General features: G+C 37.2%; 1 protein-coding gene across 1 annotated transcript in view; it reads right to left on the bottom strand.

The window, feature by feature from the left end:
- The window catches only part of TFEC (transcription factor EC), a 577,457-nt gene that overhangs the window by 480,926 nt on the left and 73,806 nt on the right, over positions 1-22,725 (bottom strand). Inside the window, exon 2 of the mRNA XM_043872397.1 lies at positions 20,753-20,850. The gene's annotated coding sequence lies outside the window, so the exon portion shown is untranslated. The remainder of the gene's footprint in view (positions 1-20,752; positions 20,851-22,725) is intronic.

Genomic DNA, 22,725 nt, shown 5'->3' with positions numbered 1-22,725 from the left:
TCGAAAAGGGAGAAAAATTTAAGATTAAGTGTTAGGCAAGCCAATCAACAATATCTGCCCCAGAATGGATTCCAGGCTCAAACGTACATATTTATTTTTATTTTTCTTAAAAATAACCTGGAAATAACCAGGATGCCCGTTATCCTTTTTGATGCTGAGTAACACTCAACACCCAATAATATTGTCCACTTATATATGGGACTTCTTTCTTGCTTCATAGGATTTGAGCATGTATACTTTGCAGGTCTGCAGTTTTATCTTTAGATATTCTCGCCACTTAGGTTGGTATGATCCAGCCATTATAGAGGTTATGTATTCTATATTCATGTTATATATTCTATGTGCATGTATGTGTGCTAAGTCGCTTCAGTCATGTCCAACTCTTTGTGACCCCATTAACTGCAGCCTGCCAGTATCCTCTGTCCATGGGATTTTCCAGGGAAGAATTCTGTAGTGGGTTGCCTTGCCCTCCTCCAGGGGATCTTCCCTATCCAAGGATTAAATTTGCATCTCTTAAATCTCCTGCATTGGCAGGTGAGTTCTTTACCACTATGCCACCTGGGAAGCCCTATATACTCTACTCAGATTCAAATACTAAATTGCAGGAAACTGAATTAAAACAAACAAACAAAAAAAAAAAAAAAACAGCTCCTTCTTAAATCATTGTGTTCATTCTTTCATTATGTTTTGTTCAATATATACAATATGATGATCCTAATCACATCCCAAGCTCAATTTTTTTTTTCCTTTTGCAATTTCACATGGTGCCTGCAAGCCTGAAGATTCAGTTAAAAATTCTATTTGTCCTTAGTTTTTCCGCTTGTTTCAATTCTTCCTCTAATTCCGGCTCTATCCACCCAGTCTTTGATTTTTCTCACAGAACCCTTTGCTTTTCTAGTTATTTATCTCTGCCATAGAGAAAGGGCTTCCTCCCTTGGATGATGCGAAATCTTTCTCGAGACCACACAATGTGCCTTTTTGTGTGATGATGGTGGACAGATGTGGTTTTTCCAATGAGTTCTCTTTTGCTTACTTATTTATGTATTCTTCAGACTTCAGTCTGCAGTCTGGAACAAAATAAATAAGGACATTCATTTCTCCTAATTTATATTGAGGTGGGTTTTCATTAATTTGAAATGATTTGTTAATTATACAAAAGCTCTTAAACCCCTTTATTAAAAAATCATAGAATATACTAGGCAGAGTTTAAAAAGTACATTTTTCTTTAAAAAATAAGTGTGTTTTTTTTTTCCAAAGCAAGGCTGCAGTACAATTTAACAAAAGATTATTTTGCACAGGACAGTTTTCATAATATTTATGGAAAATCAGCCTGAGTAAATGTTCCATAACCCATGCATCAAAAATTTTCCAATTATATTTCTCCTCTTTGAAGCAGCTATTTTATGTTAATAGGGAAATATCTGATCCAGAAGAAAGTTTAATAATTACCTTGCATTAACTCTTACTTTATAGATGAAAATATTGAAGCCACAGAAGCTGAACAACCACCCAATGGTGTATGGTTTGTGAGTGGCAAAGCCAGGATTGTAAACCATGTTCCTGATCCCCAATTCTGAGCTCTTTCACAATCACCTACGTCTCAAGGGTTCACCCCTATGATAAGCAACTACAGCTATCATCCCTAGGTCTGGTGGATCATGTGGTGAAAGGCCCAAACAGCATAAATGGCTGCATGGCAGGGCTGTATCAGAAACTAAGTAGTGGATGATGGACAAGGAATGAAAATAAGGTGTAGAGCTAAGACCAGGAATGTGGACTTGCTAAACTTGAATGATGGGACACAGGCACCGTACTCTCCACATTCACTGAGCCAGACTGAACGTAGCAGGAAAACAGGCTACAGATTCAAAAGAACGATAGAAAGGATCACTCCCAAAGACAAATCTCCCTTGGAATCAGGAAATTAGACAAGCATTGCTTGGGAGAAGTTAGTTGCAGTTAGTACATCATTTCACTCATTATTCAGTTTAAAACATGTTAATCAATTGACTTTCAGGTTATTTTAACAGTGTGGTGAAGTGAAGCAGGATAAAGGAAAACATTGCCTTTCAGCCACTTTAGCTAAAAAACATTTCAGAGGACTTGTACCAGCAGCATACCTAATGGCTCTTTTAAAAGCATGCTTAGTCAAAGAAAATCCTTTTTTGACTTAGTCAGGTCCTTCAGTTCAGTTCAGTTTGGTTTAGTTGCTCAGTCAAGTCCGACTCTTTGTGACCCCATGGACTGCAGCACGCCAGGCCTCCCTGTCCATCACCAACTCCCAGAGTTTACCCAAATTCATGTCCATTGAGTCAGTGATGCCATCCAACCATCTCATCCTCTGTCATCCCCTTCTCCTCCCGCCTTCAATCTTTCCCAGCATCAGTGTCTTTTCCAATGAATCAATTCTTCACATCAGGTGGCCAGAGTATTGGAGTTTCAGCTTCAGCATCAGTCCTTCCAATGAACACTCAGGACTGATCTCCTTTAGGATGGACTGGTTGGATCTCCTTGCAGTCCAAGGGACTCTCAAGAGTCTTCTCCAGAACGACAGTTCAAGAGCATCAATTCTTCTGTGCTCAGCTTTCTTTATAGTTCAACTCTCACATCCATACATGACTACTGGAAAAACCATAGCTTTGACTAGATGGACCTTTGTTGGCAAAGTTATGTCTCTGCTTTTTAATATGCTGTCTAGATTGGTCATAATTTTCCTTCCAAGGAGTAAGCATTTTTTAATTTCATAACTGCAATCACCATCTGCAGTGATTTTGAAGCCCAAAAAAATAAAGTCTGCCACTGTTTCCACCGTTTCCCCATCTATTTGCCATGAATTGATAGGTTCAAGTGTCATGATCTTTGTTTTCTGAATATTGAGCTTTAAGTCAACTTTTTCACTCTCCTCTTTGTTTCTCAAATCTTATTCATTCGTTCACTCAGTTATCATATTTAGGAACCACTTACTAGATGACAAATAACTTAGTCATTGTCAATATTTACAAAGAAGTGGCTTTTGTTTCATGTGATGGAGGCTTGGAAAACATGAAGTCCTTCTTTTAAAGTGTTTGAGCTTCCTTGGTGGTTCAGACAGTAAAGAATCCACCTGCAATGCGGGAAAAGCCTGGATTTGATCCCTGGCTTGGAAAGATCCCCTGAAGGAAGGCATGGCAACCCACTCCAGTATTCTTGCCTGGAGAATCCCCAAGGATAGAGGAGCCTGGCAGACTATAGTCCATGGGGTCGCAAAGAGTGAGACATGACTGAGTGACTAAGCACTAAGTGTTTGTAAATATTCATTCTGCCAATTTGAAATATGTTTTTGTGTTTGTATCAAACAATTCCAATATATCATACTATAAAAGCTATTTTCTTATCATATTGAATGTTAAACCAGCAAACAAAACACTCCTAGAAGAACTGACTATGAAAGAATAGGGTGCATTCAGTGTATACTAGTTCAGAATGTATGTACTTACTTGAACCATGCATCATGTTATATAAAACTCATTCCCAAATAAGTATAGCACTTAAATAAATTACAGGATTATAATGGTAGCATTAACTAAAAAAAAAAAAAAAATTTAATGTCAGAACAATTTCCTCACCATGTTGGATAAAGTTATTTTATATACATTAAATATGTGGAAAGGACTTGGTTTTCTCTTCCATCTTGCCAACCCCAATTCCACACTGGTCTTCAGTAAAGTAGATTAAAGAAGAAGAGACTTTGAAACAATAATACACATATAAAACACATGAACCAAATTAACTATGTGTCTCCATGTGTAATTATCATTCTCCAAGGAGCACCAGCGCCTGAATTACTCCACTCTCTTCTCCTTCTAGGGTCTTGGCTCTATTTTGGAGAATCATATTCTGCAGATCCTGCATATCCCTACAAGGGACCTGAGGACCACATGATCTTCAGAGTGACACATGGACAAGAAACAGATCTTTCTCTTGTAAATATTACTGCCTTGTAGCATATCTTGGAACTGTTATTTTATTTTGCTAAGAAGTTTATATTCCATCCTACCAAGTGATGGGGAGTTGTATTAGAGAAGAAAACCATGTCTTAATATACAGTTACATGTATAATTAGCTCACATACAAACTACCTGAACAATTAAACCATACATGCAATTGCAAAAGCATTCAGCACATATTTTGGTTATTGTTTTGTCTTCCAGTGTACCTTTAGCAAAAATTTTTAATATGCCTTAAGTCACTAGCCATGGAAGGCAAGAGGAAAGTATGTATTTCTGTGTCCTGTATTTCTGTGTCACACAGAAATACAGAACAGACTTTTGAACTCTGTGGGAGAAGGTGAGGGTGGGATGTTTCAAAAGAACAGCATGTATACTATCTATGGTGAAACAGATCACCAGCCCAGGTGGGATGCATGAGACAAGTGCTCGGGCCTGGTGCACTGGGAAGACCCAGAGGAATCGGGTGGAGAGGGAGATGGGAGGGGGGATCGGGATGGGGAATAAGTGTAAATCTATGGCTGATTCATATCAATGTATGACAAAACCCACTGAAATGTTGTGAAGTAATTAGCCTCCAACTAATAAAAAAATTAAAAAAAAAAAAAAAAAGAGGAAAGTATGTTTTACACAGGCCCCAAAGGATTCTATTGCCCAACCCATTCCCCACTATCTCCCCAAACCACTTCTACAGCCTAAGACCAAAAAAAAAGCTTCCCTAAATCATCATTCACAGGAATTTGGGCAGAAGGCCACTAAAAAGACCATCATCCCAGGAAGTGAAATATCCATTAAAAACAACAAAACTTCCTCCAAATCAGATGCTGCTAACAAGCCCATAGAAAAGGTATCAACAAAGAAAAAATATCCGAAAGATAACATATTTCACCCAGTGCCTGGCACATTATAAGTACTCATGCAAAGGAATAATCCTTGTGTTTAAATGAGAGTACTAACCTGAACTATTCACATTTTACTATGAGATAGGCAGATAAGAAAAGTATTATCATCAGAGAACAAACACTATTGCCAAAATAGTTCTCCAAAGAGGGAGGAATTCAAAGAGGTCTTGCAAAAAGTTCTAGAACAAAATCTCAGACTAAAATTCACTAAATCACTTTTAACAATTTAAATATGAAAAGAGGAAGAGGAAGAATTGAAAAATCTAACAATATCCTATTTTTTGGAAAGATTAAAATAACCATCAAAACGCATTTCACTTCTCATTAGAAAGATGTTAAACATTTCCTATATTTGTTCATTATCCCATTTGCAAGGAAGTTAGTCATCTTTTGACATATTTACCAGATTAGTCTAATCAATGATTATTAACATATGTTTTAATATTCAAAAACCTAAGAACTGATGCTTTGCCAAAGAAATCAGGGTGTAGACAAAAGAAATGCAAGGAATTTGGCCTCACCTTTTAAAGTTTTCACTAGAAATCATTTCATGAGGAAAACACTTGCTAACACAAAGTTTATTTTAAGAGTGTGTGGGTGGGTTGTAGATAGAGCAATGGAAGGTAGTTGAGCTCAAGACATGGAAACAACATAAATGCAAAAGGAGTGAGTGAGTGGGTGTGGAACCAAAGAATAGACAAGGTTAACCAACTTCTGGATTTTCTTCTTTCTCTACTCACCACATTTATTTCTTAAAACACAACTTTCCACCTGCCCGCCTTTCCTCCTTCCCACAAAAAAAAGTTCCCTTCACTTTTAAGTAATTGCTTAGTGGCACAGATAACAGTGTTCCCAACATCTTTCTCTGAGATTGCTTATTTATTTGCACAGATGTTAGCTAGCCTCTTTTGGGGCTTCCCAAGCAGTGCAGTAGTAAAGAGTCCGCCTGCCAATGCAGGAGACACAAGAAATGCAGGTTTGACCCTTGGGTCAGGAAGATCCTCTGGAGTAGGAAATGGCAACCCACTCTAGTATTTTTGCCTGGAAAATTCCATGGACAGAGGAGCCTCGTGGGCTACATACCACAGCGTCGCAGAGTTGGACACAACTGAGTGAGCACAAGCACAAGCATGCTACCATTTCACTTGGGTATACCTAGGAACAGAAAGACTGGATCACATGCTAAGTTTGTTTAACTGTTTAAAAAACTGCCAATTCGTTTTCCAAAGTGGTTTTATCACTGTACATTTCCACCAATAGCGTATGAGAGTTTGATAGAAGAATAACCTTGTTTTTCTAAAATTATAACCATCAAGATCCAGTGGATGTAAATTCTAGAAAATATATTGAAACACAGAGATATCTTTCTTTTTCTTGGTGCTGAATTCTACTAAAACTTAAATACCTATGAAACTTAAACTTGTATTCCATTTCAGACTTAGCTTCACAGCGCCATATTCAAATATATAATTTAAAATCCATCCAGTCACCCACACTAAAAATCTCACAGTGTTCTTGAGACCATATTCTGCCTTGAACTCCACATATAAATGTCAAGTTCTGCTGTTTTAACACCTTAAAAATATCACAGATCTATCCCATTTCTCTAGCCCTAGTTTAGTATCCCATTGTCCCTCATAAGAGCCTTTTAAATGGTTTCCCTAGGTCCAGAATTACACTTGAAAATCATCCTCTACACATAAATCTGGGGATATTTTAAAATAAAAATATGATCATGTTAGTCCATCTGACTCACAAGATATGGGTAAAGCTACCTTTCCACATATGGCCCTCCATCTTTCCAGTTTATCATTCATCACTTCCTGCCTTCCGTTATTCCTTAGAAGTTCTTGTAAATCCTTCATATGCCATGCTTTCTCACATCTGTGCACAAATACACACAGTCTTCTGTCTCTAAAATGGCCTCCTACCTACTGTTCACCTAACTAACTCACCTCTGTTATATCTGTCAGGAGGTCTTCCTCAAGTTCTCAAGTCAAGTGAAGTTTTCCTACTTGGTAGTTTCATATTTCCAAGAGTGTACTTCTATGACAAACTACCATTGGATTGTTTCTAATTGTATGTTTATGATTCCCTCCATCCCCCTAGAATATGAGCTCTTTGGTACAGAGGTATTTCTAACTCATTGTTGCATCCATTGTGCATAGAGCCATGCTTGGCATATAGCACACCCTCAATAAATCTAGATTAATGAATAGAAATGTCAAGGTCTGAGAGATTTGGAAAAAGAGTATCTGTCCAAAAGTTTTGGTATTATATATATATATATATATGATCATAATTATAATACCAGTAGAGTAGGGACCTGAAAATCTGCTATTAAGTGCATTTTTACATAGTATATGAGTGTTTAAAATTAAACTCTGCCTAGATTGCAACTCCGTGGACTGTAGCCTGCCAGGCTCCTCCGTCCATGGGATTTCCCAGGCAAGAATGAATACTGGAGCAGGTTGCTATTCCCTTCTGCAGATGATCTTCCCAAACCTGGGATTGAATGTAGGTCTCCTGTATTGCAGGCAGATTCTTTACCAACTGAATAATGAGAGCCCCACTAAGCATAAATTTAAAGTCTGTCTAGATTTCAGAGATTGCCTGCCTCTACTGGATAGGTATGGTTTTTAGTCATTACGTAAGCCTTTGTGTATGTGATAGAATTTCACTGAATAGATTTGTCTTTCAAGAGAAGTCAGCACGTTGTCACAATAAAGTCATCACATAGCCAGCTTCTGTAGGATTCCCCCACAGTCATGTAGGTAATATTTGGCCACCCAGGGAATAAAAGTTAAGGCCTGGATAAAAGTTTCTTAAGGACTTTTGAACTGTATTTTTTTAAAAATGTGATAAATATATCAAGGGCTCTAAAATGAATCTCTAACACAATACTGAGACCAAAAAAAAAAAAAAAATACCTTCAAAATATAAATTAAATAAGCATTATTGTTTAGTTGCTAAGTTGTATCTGACTCTTTGTGACCTTGTGACTGTGGCATGCCAGGCTTCCCTGTCCTTTACTATTTCCTGGAGTTTGCTCAAACTCATATTCACTGAGTCAATGATGTAATCTAAACATCTCATCCACTATCATGCCATTCTCCTCCTGCCCTCAATCTTTCCCAGCATCAGGGTCTCTTTCAATGAATCAGCTCCTCACATCTGGTGGCCAAAGTACTGGAGCCACAGTTAGCTAATTGTTTTGTATACTCTTGACAAAAACAGGGAAATGCCTCTTTGGAATGGCTCTCATCTTCTGAGGATGCATCTGCATACGAAGTAGGGCAAGGATGTGTGACTCAGAAATTCCATTCACTCAAAGACGTAATTTTTTTTTTTAAATCTGGGCTTAAAGCCAATGATACCATAGCTTTAATGGATCCAGTGTAGCTGTGACTCTTGTGACCTCAGGAGTATAATCACGAAGATAAATTTAAAATAACATTCCAGGAGATAGCTGACACTCCATTAAAAAGTGAATAAATATGGATAGGGTATAGCACTGAAAAAACATCATTGCTATATACATGAAATTGCTGCAAAAGAGTTTGAAATTTTCACTAACATTTATCTCACTATTGCACACAAACACACACAAAACTGAGGTTATATGTCCCCCTCCTCAGTCTAGCTCACTAAAAAGAGAGATCTTGTGATTCAGGTTAAATTCAATTCAATGAAAGAAATAGTCACTATACTTAATAAGTATAAAGCTATTCTCTAGGATATAGTAGTGAACCATGTACCATGGTGTACAATAGTGTGTGGAGAATTAATTTAGAACAGGATAAAATGGAAAGCAATGTTAAATAAATGTATTCCTTGCATTATATTTTACTTACATTAACACTGCTATATTTTATTTAAATAGCCATTCTTTTTGTTCAGCCACTGTCATATCTGACTCTTTGCAACCCCATGGACTGTAGCACACCAGGTTCCTCCGTCCTCCACTGTCTCCCAGAGTTTGCTAAATTCATGTCCATTGAATTGATGAATCTATCTAACCAATTCATCCTCAGCTGCTCCCTTTTGTCTTCAATCTTTCCCAGAATCAGGGTCTTTTCCAGTGAGTTAGCTCTTCATGTCAGGTGGTCAAAGTATTGGAGCTTGGCTTCAGCATCAGTCCTTCCAATGAATATTCAGGGTTGATATCCTTTAGAATTGACTGGTTTGATCTTCTCGCTGTCCAAGGGACTCTCAAGAGTTTTCTTCAGCAGCACAACTCAAAAGCATCTATTTTTTTGGTGCTCAGCCTTCTTTATGGTACAACCCTCACATCCATCCATACGTGACTACTGAAAAAACGATAGCTTTGACTATACGGATCTTTGTCTGCAAAGTGATGTCTCTGCCTTTTTTTTTTTTAATTTATTTATTTTTAAATTGAAGGATAATTGCTTTGCAGAATTTTGTTTTCTGTCAAACTTCAACATGAATCAGCCATAGGCCTACTGTCTCTGCTTTTTAATACACTGTCTAGGTTTGTCATAGCTTTCCTTCCAAGGAGTAAGCATCTTTTAATTTCATGGTGGCAGTCATTGTCCACAGTGATTCTAGAGCCCAAGAAAATAAAATCTGCCACTGCTTCTACCTTCCCCCCTTCTGTTTGCCATGAAGTAATGGGAATGGATGCCATGATCTTAGTTTTTTGAATGTTGAGTTTTAAGACAGCTTTTTCAGTCTCCTCTTTCACCCTCATAAAGAGGCTCTTTAGTCTTCTTCAGTTTCTGTGGTATCATCTGTATATATGAGGTTGTTGATATTTCTCCCAGCAATCTTGATTCTAGCTTGTGATTCATCTAGCCCAGCATTTCGCATGATGTAGTCTGCATATAAGTTAAATAAGCAGAGTGACAATATTCAACCTTGCCATACTGCTTTACCAATTTTGAACCAGTCCATTGCTCCATGTCCAGTTCTAATCATTGCTTATTGACCACATTCAGGTTTCTCAGGAAACAGGTAAGGTGATCTGGTATTCCCATTTCTTTAAGAATTTTCCACAGTTTGTTGTGATCCACATAGTCAAAGGCTTTAGTGTAGTCAACAAAGCAGGAGTAGATGCTTTGTTGGAATTCCCTTGCTTTCTCTATGATACAAGAAATGTTGGCAATTACATCTCTGGTTCATCTGCCTTTTCTAAATCCAGCTTGTATATATGGAGGTTTTCAGTTCACATACTACTAAAGCATAGCTTGAAGGATTTGGAGCATTACCTTGCAAGCATGTAAAATGACCACAGTTATATGGTAATGTAAACATTCTTTGGCATTGCCCTTCTTTAGGACTGAAATGAAAATTGACCTTTTCCAGCCCTGAGGCCATTGCTGAGCTTTCCAAATTTACTGCACTTTAACAGCATCATCTTTTAGGATTTTCAGTAGCTCAACTGGAATTCCGTCACCTCCACTGGCTTTATTTGTAGTAAGACTTCCGTAGGCCCACTTGACTTAACAGTTCAAGATGTCTGGCTCTAGATGAGGGACCACACCATAGTGGTTATCTGAGTCATTAAGACCTCTTTTGTATAGTTCTTCTGTATATTCTTGCCGTCTCTTAATCTCTTTTGCTTCTGTCAGGTCCTTACCATTTCCATCCTTTATCGTGCCTGTCCTTGCAAGAAATGTTACCTTGATATCTCCAATTTTCTTGAAGAGATCACTAGTATTTCCCATTCTATTGTTTTCCTCTATTTCTTTGCATTGTTCTTTGAAAAACCTTCTTGTCTCTCCTTGCTATTCTCTGGAATTCTGCATTCTGTTGGATATATCTTTCTCTTTCTCCCTTGCCTTTCATTTCTTCTCTTTCCTCAGCTATTTGTAAGGCCTCCTCAGACAACCACTTTGCCTTCTTGCATTTCTTTTTCTTTGGGATGGTTTTGGTCATTGCCTCCCAAACAGTGTTACAAACCTCTGTCCATGGTTCTTTAGGCACTCTGTCTACCAGATCTAATCCCTAGAAGCTATTCGTCACCTTCACTGTATGATCATAATGCATTTGATTTAGGTCTTACCTGAATGGTCTAGTGGTTTCCCCTACTTTCTTCAATTTAAGCCTGAATTTTGCAATTAGGAGCTGATGATCTGAGTTACAGTAGGCTCCAGTTCTTATTTTTTCTGGCTATATAGAGCTTCTCCATCTTTAGCTCCAAAAAATATAATCAATCTGATTTCAGTATTGACCATTTGGTGATGTCCATGTGTAGAGTCATCTCTTGTTATGTTGGAAAAAAGTGTTTGTTATGACCAATGTGTTGCTCTGCTTCATTTTGTACTTCAAGCCCAAACTTGCCTGTTATTCCAGGTATCTCTTGACTTCCTACTTTTGCATTCCAATCCCCTATATGAAAAGGACTTTTTTTTTTTTTTTTTTTTTGCTGTTAGTTCTAGAAGGTCTTGTAGGTTATCATTGAACCCTTCAACTTGAGCATTAGTGGTTGGGGCATAGACTTGGATTACTGTGAAGTTGAATGGTTTGGCATGGAAATCAACCAAGGTCATCCTGTCACTTTTGAGATTGCACCCAAGTTTCAGACTCTTTTGTTGACTATAAGGGCTACTCCATATCTTCTAAGGGTTTCTTGCCCACAGTAGTAGATAAAATGGCCATTTCAATTAAATTTGCCCATTCCCATTCATTTTAGTTCACTAATTCCTAAGGTGTCAAATGTTCACGCTTGCCATCTCCTGCTTGACCATGTCCAATTTACCTTGATTCATGGACCTAAAGTTCCAGGTTCCTATGCAGTATTATTCTTTACAGCACTGGACTTTACTTTCACCACCAGATACACCCACACCTGAGTGCTGTTTCTGCTTTGGCCCCGCCACTTCATTCTTTCTGGACCTAATTGCCCTCCACTCTTCCCCAGTAAAATATTGGACACCTTCCAATCTGGGGGGCTCATCTTCTGGCATCATATCTTTTTGTCTTTTCATACTGTTTATGGGGTTCTTGTGGCAAAAATACTGGGTGGTTTGCCATTTCCTTCTTCAGTGGACCACGTTTTGTCAGAACTCTTTACTATGACCTGTCCATCCAGGGTGGCCCTGCACCACATGGCTCATAGCTTCACTGAGTTAAGCAAGCCCCTTCGCCATGACAAGGCTATGATCCATAAAAGGATACATATTTTGACCCTCAATTTTTTTATGTTTTTAAATCTTATGTTTATTTATTAGAACCTCTTGTTATTATTTTATTGATATGCTATCTCTTGCATATTTCTAAGGGTATTAATATTTTTTAAGTTCTCTTTTTTTCCCATTAGTTGTATTTCCTCAATTTGATTTTTCTCAGTTTTTTGGTTGTTCCTGATGTGTTTAAGAATTCCTTTTGCCCCTCTGTGATTACAGGCAGTTATTATAGGCTTCTGCAATTAGTTATCACAGAGGAAGGGTGGCCTGTGCTACCAAGCTGAGGACAGAGCTGGCACTGTGCATATCTTTTAAGTTTGGAGGCTTCCTGCTGTTCCCAGGACCTCTCTGTCTCCCTCTGTCTCTGTATCTGTCTCTGTCTCTCTCTGTCTTCTACACTCACGTATGCTTATTTCCCTTTGTTGGGGGAAAAACATGGCTTTAAAAAAAAAAAAGCCCTCACATTTCAGCAGAAACATTGGAGAAGGAAAACAGTTAACTGGTTCAGCTCTGCAAAAAAAAAACAGTTTTATAAATATGCACTTTAAAAACGCCAGGGTTTAATCTGATTCTGATAGCATTCCTGACATGAATTTCACAAGACCCTTGCTTTCCAGAGATGATTATTGTCTACACACACACATAACCTGCCATCTTACTCTGCTGATTATCATTTGATTTGTGAGTGCATTTTTCAGACACAAAGGTCCACAAAATCCTCAGTGTTGTAAAAATAACTTTATTTCCACTAACAACTTTATTATCTACCATGAGCTCCCATATCTATGTGATGTTAAAAAAAATCTCAATTTAGTAAACTTCTATTTTTCTCAATCCAATCCAAGGATTCCTTTTAACCAATTTCAAATTTTAATTCATTCACATTTAAGGTATATGTGCTCCTGTTTAATCCCTAACCAACACTCTTCAGTCAAGAGGGCAAGTGGTCACTAGAGAATGGCTACTCTGTCATGGTCCGGAAACAGGGTGTCTTTATCTCAGTCTCCCTTTTTCTCCATCCAATGTTGAGAACTTTTCTAGTGATATAAATTGACTCAAAGGAAACTGGACGGCATGTGTGAAGCATATGTTATACTCAGAGAGCAAATGCCGGTGGTTGAATCACCTGTCACTTTAGCACTGCCAATCCTTCTTATCCATTGCTGGGATGGTCCACTCACATCTCTACTTATTGATTTCCCAGTCCCAAGACCTCTTGGTCAACTTGTCCCTTCTCTCCAATGTGGATACATCATTTCACTGTCCCTACTAGAGTGCCCAGGTAGAATGTACCACACCTATAAGGCTGCTGCCTTCAGAGATATTATGAGTAGTGGGGCATGAGACCATTTATCCTCATATTCCTACTTAAAAATTAGGCATATAATTTCCTCCCCACTCCACACACACCCCCACACACACTACACTCCTATGTGGGGAAGTGGCAGAACTCATGGCCCTTACAATACACATAACTAATTGATTTCCTAAACTCTCCACTTCCTGTGAAGTTTCTTTATCTGGTATAAAGGCCAGAAAGAAAGACACAACTATTCTCTCTGCTAGTGCAAGTACATCAAATCTTCTTGGTCTTCAACTGAGATAGCTTTTGACTTGTAGAAGTTTAAGATATAGCTTAGAATGTAGGATGTAGAAGCTCTTTGTTCTCATGCATGGGCTCTTCTCTGAGTTGCAGGTGCATCCCTCCCTCACTGTCCAGTAAGAAGAAGGTGGCAGTTCAACAGGGAAAACACAGAAGTTGATATTAGCTAGTACTTGAACTGTTATCCTACACAAAGTAATACTTCCTATGCCATCTTGCATACATTTCCTGTCTCTGCAATGAGACTGAGTAGGATTGCCCAGTGGGCTTTTAGTTTGAATCAGACTGGAATCATAAACTTCAACCTACATGGTATGCTATAGTTTGTCTTCATGTCAGGACAGCAGAGCTAGTACTTTGAGGAAGCCAAGTGTGGTCAGCTCAGGAAAGGCTGAGATGTTTTGTGATGAAACTCACTGATATAAAGCTTTTCTCTATTTTTTTTTTTCTGGAAGGATCTTTCCTTTGTCTCAGTATCTTTTTTTTTTCAATTTTTATTTCTTTGCATTTTTTGAGATTTATTAAGAACTAATTGACAAACATAGCCTCATATATTTAAAGTGTACAATGTGATGATTTGTTACAAGTGAACTGTGAAATGATTATCAAGATAATCAGCACATCCATCACTTCACATAGTTAACTCTTTTTTGTGTGTGATGAGATCCTTAGTCCAATTTTAAGAAACACAGGTGCAGTTTAATGCCTGTTAGTGAAAATTGGCAGTGACAAATTAAAATAATCATGCCTTTAACACTTTGATTTTCATTGCCTAATGTTTCACTTTGTACCGCAAGACTAATTCCTCAGGACTTGGCAGAGAGAGACAGAGACCCAAAAGGTCACATCCTAGTTCTCTAATATTCAGGACTAACAAATACAAAACTCAACAGGCACTGTATTTCAAATTTATTTATAGAGGGATAGGAAGATTGGCTTCCCTGATGGCTCAGACGTTAAGAATCTGCCTGTGATGCAAGAGACCCAGGTTTGATCCCTGGGTAAGGAAGATGCGCTGGAGAAGGGAGTGCAACCCACTCCAGTATTCTTGCCTGGAGCACTCCATGGACAGAGGAGCCTGGTGGGCTATACAGTTCATGGGGTCACAAAAAGTCAGACACGACTGAGCGACACAACAACAGGAAGATTAAATTCTCTCTACTTAACATCAAAATTCAGACTGCCTTGCTTAGACTTTCTGCTGATGATTGGAGAAATATTATATTCTTTGTGAAATGATCACTCAGCATTAATCTAGCTTTGGATTATTTTAAAATATCAATTTCTCCAAAGGCATGGTATGTGTTGTCTTAATTTTACTTAATACAAAAATTACCTGGTAAGGATAGCATTTTTACTTTATGTTTCAATGGAATATCAATATATTCATCTTCTAGGCAAAGAACCAGTATCGTGAAGAGTTTTCTTATCCCTTTGTAAGAAAACAACAAAGTACTGCCAGAAAATCTAACAAAGGAAGTCCAATTCCACTCCTAAAATTATTAATTAATAGAAGATTAATATACTCCATAATAAGTTAAAAATGACTGAGATAATTCTGAAATATTGAATAACTTTTCAGTATGATGCTCAAAATTAATTATTTTTGATAGAGATATGGTGTAATCATTTCATATTTTGTACATGTTAAAAATAAGAATATTTATAAGAAAAGGAGCATGACTTGATGAATTCAGAATCAGGAGTTATGATCTCAAAGTTTATTCTTTAGTGGAATTTTTTAAAAAATCACTTAAATGTACCACAATTTTTCTTTCATGAAATACATTTTTCATATTAATCGGTCAGAAAACTTTGAAGCAATTTTAAAAAGCTTCTAATAAAATTTTATAATCTGGAGGCCAAGTTAAAGCCTTAATTCCAAACAAATACACTTTCACTTTTTTAACCTGAAATTTTTCAGTCAATAATAGGCAGATAGGAGTATGAAAAGTTAAAAGTTTGTTATATTCTACTGTATGAGATAGGTTTCTGGTGGCTCAGATGGTAAAGAATCTGCCTGCAATGTAGAAGACCCAAGTTTGATCCCTAGGTTGGGAAGATTTCCTGAAAAGGAAATGGCAATCCACTCCAGTATTCTTGCCTAGAGAATTCCATGGAGAGAGGAACCTGGCAGCTACAGTCCATGGCATCACAAATAGCCTGACAAGATGGAGGAACTAACATTTTCACTATATGAGAGGCATAAAAATTATCTGGGAGGAAAAGAGAGAAATGCCAACTACTGTAGCATTGAATTGCCATCATCATAAGTAGTATACTGGAATGATAGCAAATCACTCTTGCCCTGTTAGTACATTTCTATATACAGGGGACCTACAAAATCTTCTAGAACTAACACCCAAAAAAGATGTCCCTTTCATTATAGGGGACTGGGATGCAAAACTAGGAAGTCAAGAGATACCTGGAATAATAATCAAATTTGACCTTAAGAGTACAAAACGAAGCAGGTCAAAAGCTAATAGAGTTTTGCAAAGAGAACACACTGATCATAGCAAACACCCTCTTCCAACAACACAAGAGAAGACTCTATACATGGACATCACCAGATGATCAAAACTGAAATCAGATTGATTATATTCTTTGCAGTCAAAGATGGAGAAGCTCTATACAGTCAGCAAAAACAAGACCGGGAGCTGACTGTGGCTCAGATCATGAACTCCTTATTGCCAAATTCAGACTTAAATTGAAGAAAGTAGGGAAAACCATTAGACTATTCAGATGTGATCTAAATCAAATCCCTTACAATTATACAGTGGAAGTGAGAAATAGATTCAAGGGATTAGATCTGATAGAGTGCCTGAGAGCTATGGACAGAGGTTCATGACATTGTACAGGAAGCAGCAATCAAGATCATCCCCAAAAAAAAGAAATGCAAAAAGGCAAAATGGTTGTCTCATGAGGCCTTACAAAGAGCTGAGAAAAGAAGAGAAGTGAAAGGCAAAGAAGAAAAGGAAAGATATACCCATTTGAATGCAGAGTTCCAAAGAATAGCAAAGAGAGATAAGAAAGCCTCCCTTAATGATCAATGCAAAGAAATAGAGGAAAACAATACAGTGAGAAAGACTAGCGATCTCTTCAAGAAAATTAGAGATACCAAGGGAAGATTTCATGCAAAGATAGGCACTATAAAAGATGGAAATGGTATGGACCTAACAGAAGCAGAAGATATTAAGGAGAGGTGGCAAGAATATACAGAACTATACAAAAAAGATCTTCATGACCCAGATATCCACAATGGTGTGATCACTCACCTAGGGCCAGACATCCTGGAATATGAAGTGAAGTGGGCCTTAGGAAGCATCACTGTGAACAAAGCTAGTGGATGTGATGGAATTCCAGTTGAGCTATTTCAAATCCTAGAAGATGATGCTGTGAAAGTGCTGCACTCAATATGCCAGCAAATTTGGAAAACTCAGCAGTGGCCACAGGACTGGAAAAGGTAAGTTTTCATTCCAATCCCAAAGAAAGGCAATGCCAAAGAATGCTCAAACTACCACACAATTGTACTCATTTCACACACTAGCAAAGTAATGCTCAAAATTCTCCAAGCCAGGCTTCAACAACACATGAACTGTGAACTTCCAGATGTTCAAGCTGGATTTAGAAAAGGCAGAGGAACCAGGGATCAAATTTCCAACATCCGTTGGATCATCAAAAACACAAGAGAGTTCCAGAAAAACGTCTACTTCTGCTTCTTTGATATACCAAAGCCTTTGACTGTGTGGCTCACAAGAAACTGTGGAAAATTCTTAAAGAGATGGGAATACCAGACCACCTTATCTGCTTCCTGAGAAATCTGTATGCAGGTCAAGAAGCAACAGTTAGAACTGGACATGGAACCACAGACTGATTCCAAATCAGGAAAGGAGTATGTCAAGGCTGTATATTGCCACCCTGTTTGTTTAACTTATATGCAGAGGACATCACAAGAAATGCCAGGCTAGATGAACACAAACTGGAATCAAAATTGCCCAGAGAAATATCAACAACCTCAGAGATGCAGATTACACCACCCTTATGGCAGAAAGCAAAGAAGTAAAGAGCCTGTTGATGAAAGTGAAAGAGGAGAGTGAAAAAGTTGGCTTAAAGCTCAACATTCAGTAAACTAAGATCATGGCATCTGGTCCCATCACTTCATGGCAAATAGATGGGGAAACAGTGGAAACAGTGGCTGACTTTATTTTGGGGGGCTCCAAAATTACTGCAGATTGTGACTGCAGCCATGAAATTAAAAGACACTTGCTCCTTGAAGGAAAGCTGTGACCAACCTAGACAACATTTTAAAAAGCATAGACATTACTTTGCCAAAAAAGGTGTCCATCTAGTCAAGGCTATGGTTTTTCCAATAGTCATGTATGGATGTGAGAGTTGGACTATAAAGAAAGCTGAGTACCAAAGAATTGATGCTTTTGAACTGTGGTATTGGAGAAGACTCTTGAGAGTCCCTTGGACTGCAAGGAGATCCAACCAGTCCATCCTAAAGGAAATCAGTACTGAATGGGAAAGAATGATGCTAAAGCTAAAACTCCAATACTTTGGCCACCTGATGTAAAGAACTGACTTATTGGAAAAGACCTTGATGCTGAGAAAGATTGAAGGCGGAAGGAGAAGGGGACAACAGAGGACGAGACAGTTGGATGGCATCACCGACTGGATGGACATGTGTTTGAATAAGCTCTGTGAGTTGGTGAAGGACAGGGAAGCCTGGCATGCTGCAGTCTATGGGGTCGCAAAGAGTCAGACACAACTGAGTGACTGAACTGAACTGATAAACAGGGGGAAAACCTAGTACATAATCAACTTCTGGCAATGGTAATTATCATTTTGATACATGTTGGAAGATCACCAAACCCAAATAAACCTCAAACTGTCAAAAAAGTACATAGATTATTAAAAATAAAGTCCCTATGCCATATTTTGGAGTTAAATACCAATTCAGTACATGGCCCAGAAATATTCAAAGTACTCAATACATATTTTAAAAACAATGAAAGAAAATGCTCATTGGTCAATGTATTGACACTGGGACATTATAATTCTGAGTTCAAAGATCAATGCTTTCTCTTTCCAAAAGAAAAATATGCAATGTATTAAGTGGAACAATAGCATCACATCACGTTTCATGGAAAAATAATAAAGGGTAAGTAACTCTGCCTAGAGAGTTTACAGAAATAGTCATAGAACAAGTAACTGAGCTAGGTTTTGAAGCAAAAACAGAATGTTGGTAGATGGAGATGAGCAAAAAAGAATCTCCCAGAAAGAAGGGGCAGCATGTACAAAGCCTTAGCATTGAAAATATTTCTACTCAAAGCACAGTAGGGCAGGTTTAGAGGTGTGTGTTGGAATATTTCTACTCAAAGCACAGTAGGGCAGGTTTAGAGGTGTGTGTTGGAATAGTGATCTCCAACCTTTTTGGCACCAGGGACCAGTTTTGTAGAAAACAAGCTTTCCACGGACCAGGAGTGGGGAATGGTTTCAGAATGACTCAAGCACACTACATTTATTGTGCACTGCATTTCTATGATTATTACATTGTGATAGATAATGAAATAATTATACAACTCACCATAAATGCAGAATCAGTGCAAGCCCTGAGTTGTTTTCCTGCAACTAGATATTCCTAATCTGGGGGCAATGTCAGACTGTGACACCTGAAGTGTTACCTCTTGTTGTGCAGTCCAATGCCTAATAGGCCATGGACCAGTACTGTGGGCGACCCTTGTGTTAGAAAGTGGCACATGTGTGGCTTGGAAGTCAGGTCCAGGCTGTCCTGTGAAAAAACTTTTAAGGCATTCTAAAGATTCTGAGCATTTGCCAATAGTTCTCAGGAAGCCATTGAAGTTACATAAGCAGAAATGAAGTATTACTGAATTTGAGTTTTATAACATTTACTCTGCTGGTGGAATATAAGAAATTTCAGTTATGGACAGAGGAGCACATTAGGAGAAAACCTCTCAGGAAAGAAAGCCTGAGAATCCACAAAAATTCAAATACAACTAACAGGTATCCAGTGGTCTTTTCCCAAGTGCTTCAACTTCAGTGAATATAGGATTCACTAAGTGAAGGAACAGATGAATTCAGGTCTATTATAGTTACCTTTGAGATCAGTTTTAAACATGGTAAATACAATTTTAGTGAAACAGAGAACTGAGATTGCAATGGGCTGATTAACAGACATTAATCTGTTAAAATCTGATTAACAGATATTAATCTGAACTGTGGTGTTAGAGAAGGCTCTTCAGAGTCCCTTGGACTGCAAGGAGTCAGTCAATCCTAAAGTAAATCAATTCTGAATATTCATTAGAAGGACTGGTGCTAAAGCTGAAGCACCAATACTTTGGCTAACTGATGCGAAGAGTTGACTCATTACAAAAGATCATGCTACTGGGAAAGATTGAAGGCAGGAAGGAGACGGGATAAGATGAGATGAGGGATGGCATCACCAACTCAATGGACATGAGTTTGAGCAAGTTCTGGGAGTTGGTGATGGACAGGGAAGCCTGGCGTGCTGCAATACATGGGGTCACAAAGAGTCAGACACGACTGAACAACTGAACTGACCTAAACAGATACTGAGACATATCTTAACTGCTTATTTTCCAGAGTTTTTTTTCATCATTTTTAGTTGTATATAGCCTCACAAAAAAATTAAAATCAAAGTAATAACCTATGTTGCTGATTGTACTACATAGTAGTATAATATATTGTCTTTATCATTAAAAAGTAATATACAGTATACAATGTATTATATATATAATGTATATAATCTCTAAATATACAATTATAGTTAGATAATTATCAGTTTAATTTCAGACTGTTTTCTTTTTTATAATTAACTAAAGATGCTAATTTTTTAGACATCTTGATTATTTCATATTTTGTAAGAATTATCTAGAGATAAATGCTATTTTACCAGAAGAGTTCCAGTAAGAAGTGATTTTAAAGATTCATTGAAGAGGTTATTAAAATTTAGAAGTTTACAGCCCAAAGATATATGGATCTCTAAGCCATTTTGTGATAACTCACCATATCTCTGAAGGCTGATACACTCAAATGAGGTGTGTAGAAAGCAATGGGGCTCCCTACCTGCTATCCACTCCTCCATCTGTTGGCAACAACCATCCTCAGTTTGCTTGCTCACATATGTCATAAGGAACTTGTGTGCTTCAGAGAAAGCTGAAATTCTGTAAATAAAAGACAATCTGTAAATAAATGCAGGTTTGTGCAATCATAAATAATGCTACAATACTTTTTTATTGAAATATAGTTGATTTACTATATTAGTTACAGGTGTAAGTGTAGTGATACAATATTTTTATAATAAAATGAGGTAGGTAAATGCTTCATTTTCTTGTTCTTCTTACCACACAAATGACAAGTATTATTGACTAAGGTAAAATACAAAGAAGTAAAAAGAAAAAGAAGAAATTCACAAATCACTCTAAATCGGGTGATGCTACTTTAATGTAGAAATTCATTTCTAAATAGAGTAATGATTGATTCCTCTAGTTTTCTGTTTAAGGTACTTTTTCCTTTGGCTTTTTCAATAAGTAATAAATTGATTTACAGTGAACCTCACAAAAATCTACTACAATGTTATAGATTAATATGCTCATTCATTAGGTAATTATTAAAAACTTCCTTTGAATTAAAAAAAAAATAAGTTAGCAGAAGCACAGGTGCTCCATCCAGGGAGGAAAATATAACACTTTAATGAGGAGTAACTAATTTCAACTTTTAGGAAACCCAGGGAATCCCATCCTTTAACAAAAATATGTTCACATTCCCTTTGAAAAGCAGAGTGGAAAAATGCTGAGGAAATTAGGCCTTCCTGTTTCTGCCACATGTGTATAATTATCGAGCTGCATCTCCAAAATAAGTATGGCTGGGAAGTTCTCTCAAAGAACTCCTTGCAGCTTAATATCAAAGGAAATTTGCATGTTTCTGAAATTATTGTTCTTGTGGTTCACAATGGAATTGTGAGGGCTCTCCTGATTTTGTCTCTAAATAAAAATAAGTAGAATTAAATGATTTGAACCTACAGGATTTCCCTGCAGACTTTTATATGATGGCTATGGAATAAACAAAGAACATTTTGATGATAGGGACAAGTTCACTTCATTTATTTTAAACCAAAGGCCAGGCCACTATAAAAACTTTTTTTACTTGTATTTTTAACTATAATCAGATTTTTCAGTATTTTATTAAATTTTATTAAATACTCTTTATTAATATCTTTCTGAATCTTTTAGAGGTTTTCTTTCTACTCATATCTAAGAAAAAGTATGTCATAATAATTATGTAAAGCTTTCCTTTCTGGGCCTAATATATTTTACATGTATTATTCTTTTATTACAAATATTGATCTAAAAGAGCTTTAAGTGGTCAGTCCAGTCCATTCTGTTTACAAAGAAGGCTGATGAAACCTGAGTTGATACCACCAAGACACATGTAATGGTAGCAAGAGGGGCATAGTATTTGGGAGATAGAAAAAGGCAAGAAAGTGGTTCTGTGCTCCAACTTCAGCACTGTGATCATCATGCTTCCTTTCTTGCATGGGTCATTTCCGTAAAAAAGGAAACTTTTACCCTAACATTAAATTTAAGAGTTCAAAACCAGTAGGACGTTTTTCATAAAATGTTAGTGAGAACAAGAAAGGTTAATGGTTGGAGGAGCGATCAATTAACAAAAAAAATAAAATCAATACATGCTAATAAAATGATGAAACCTCCTAAATGAAAATAAATTAACTTGGTTAAAAAATTCTTTTACGTAGAAGAAGGAAGTTTAAAATGTAGAAATGTGTATTTGATATGAGACAGCAAAATGTTAATCATCTTTAAATAGTAAATAAAAGCAAACAAAAAATTTAACTCTCAAAAGAATTTTTAAAGGACCTGAAGAATAATATGGGTCAGAATTAAAAAGATACTCTGTGATCTAGAAGCTGGTAATTTGAAAAGAAATTTGGCTTCTGGGAGAGCTGAAAAAGTGGAGGGAGTATAAATATTTTCCACAAACACTCCTAGATCAGGAATTTATGTGACTAAGGAGTGACA

This window comes from Cervus elaphus, chromosome 18 (genome assembly GCF_910594005.1).
Source record: "Cervus elaphus chromosome 18, mCerEla1.1, whole genome shotgun sequence".
Lineage (NCBI taxonomy): Eukaryota > Metazoa > Chordata > Mammalia > Artiodactyla > Cervidae > Cervus > Cervus elaphus.
Note: the sequence above shows the minus strand (reverse complement) of the source record. Positions and strands in the feature narration are given on the sequence as shown.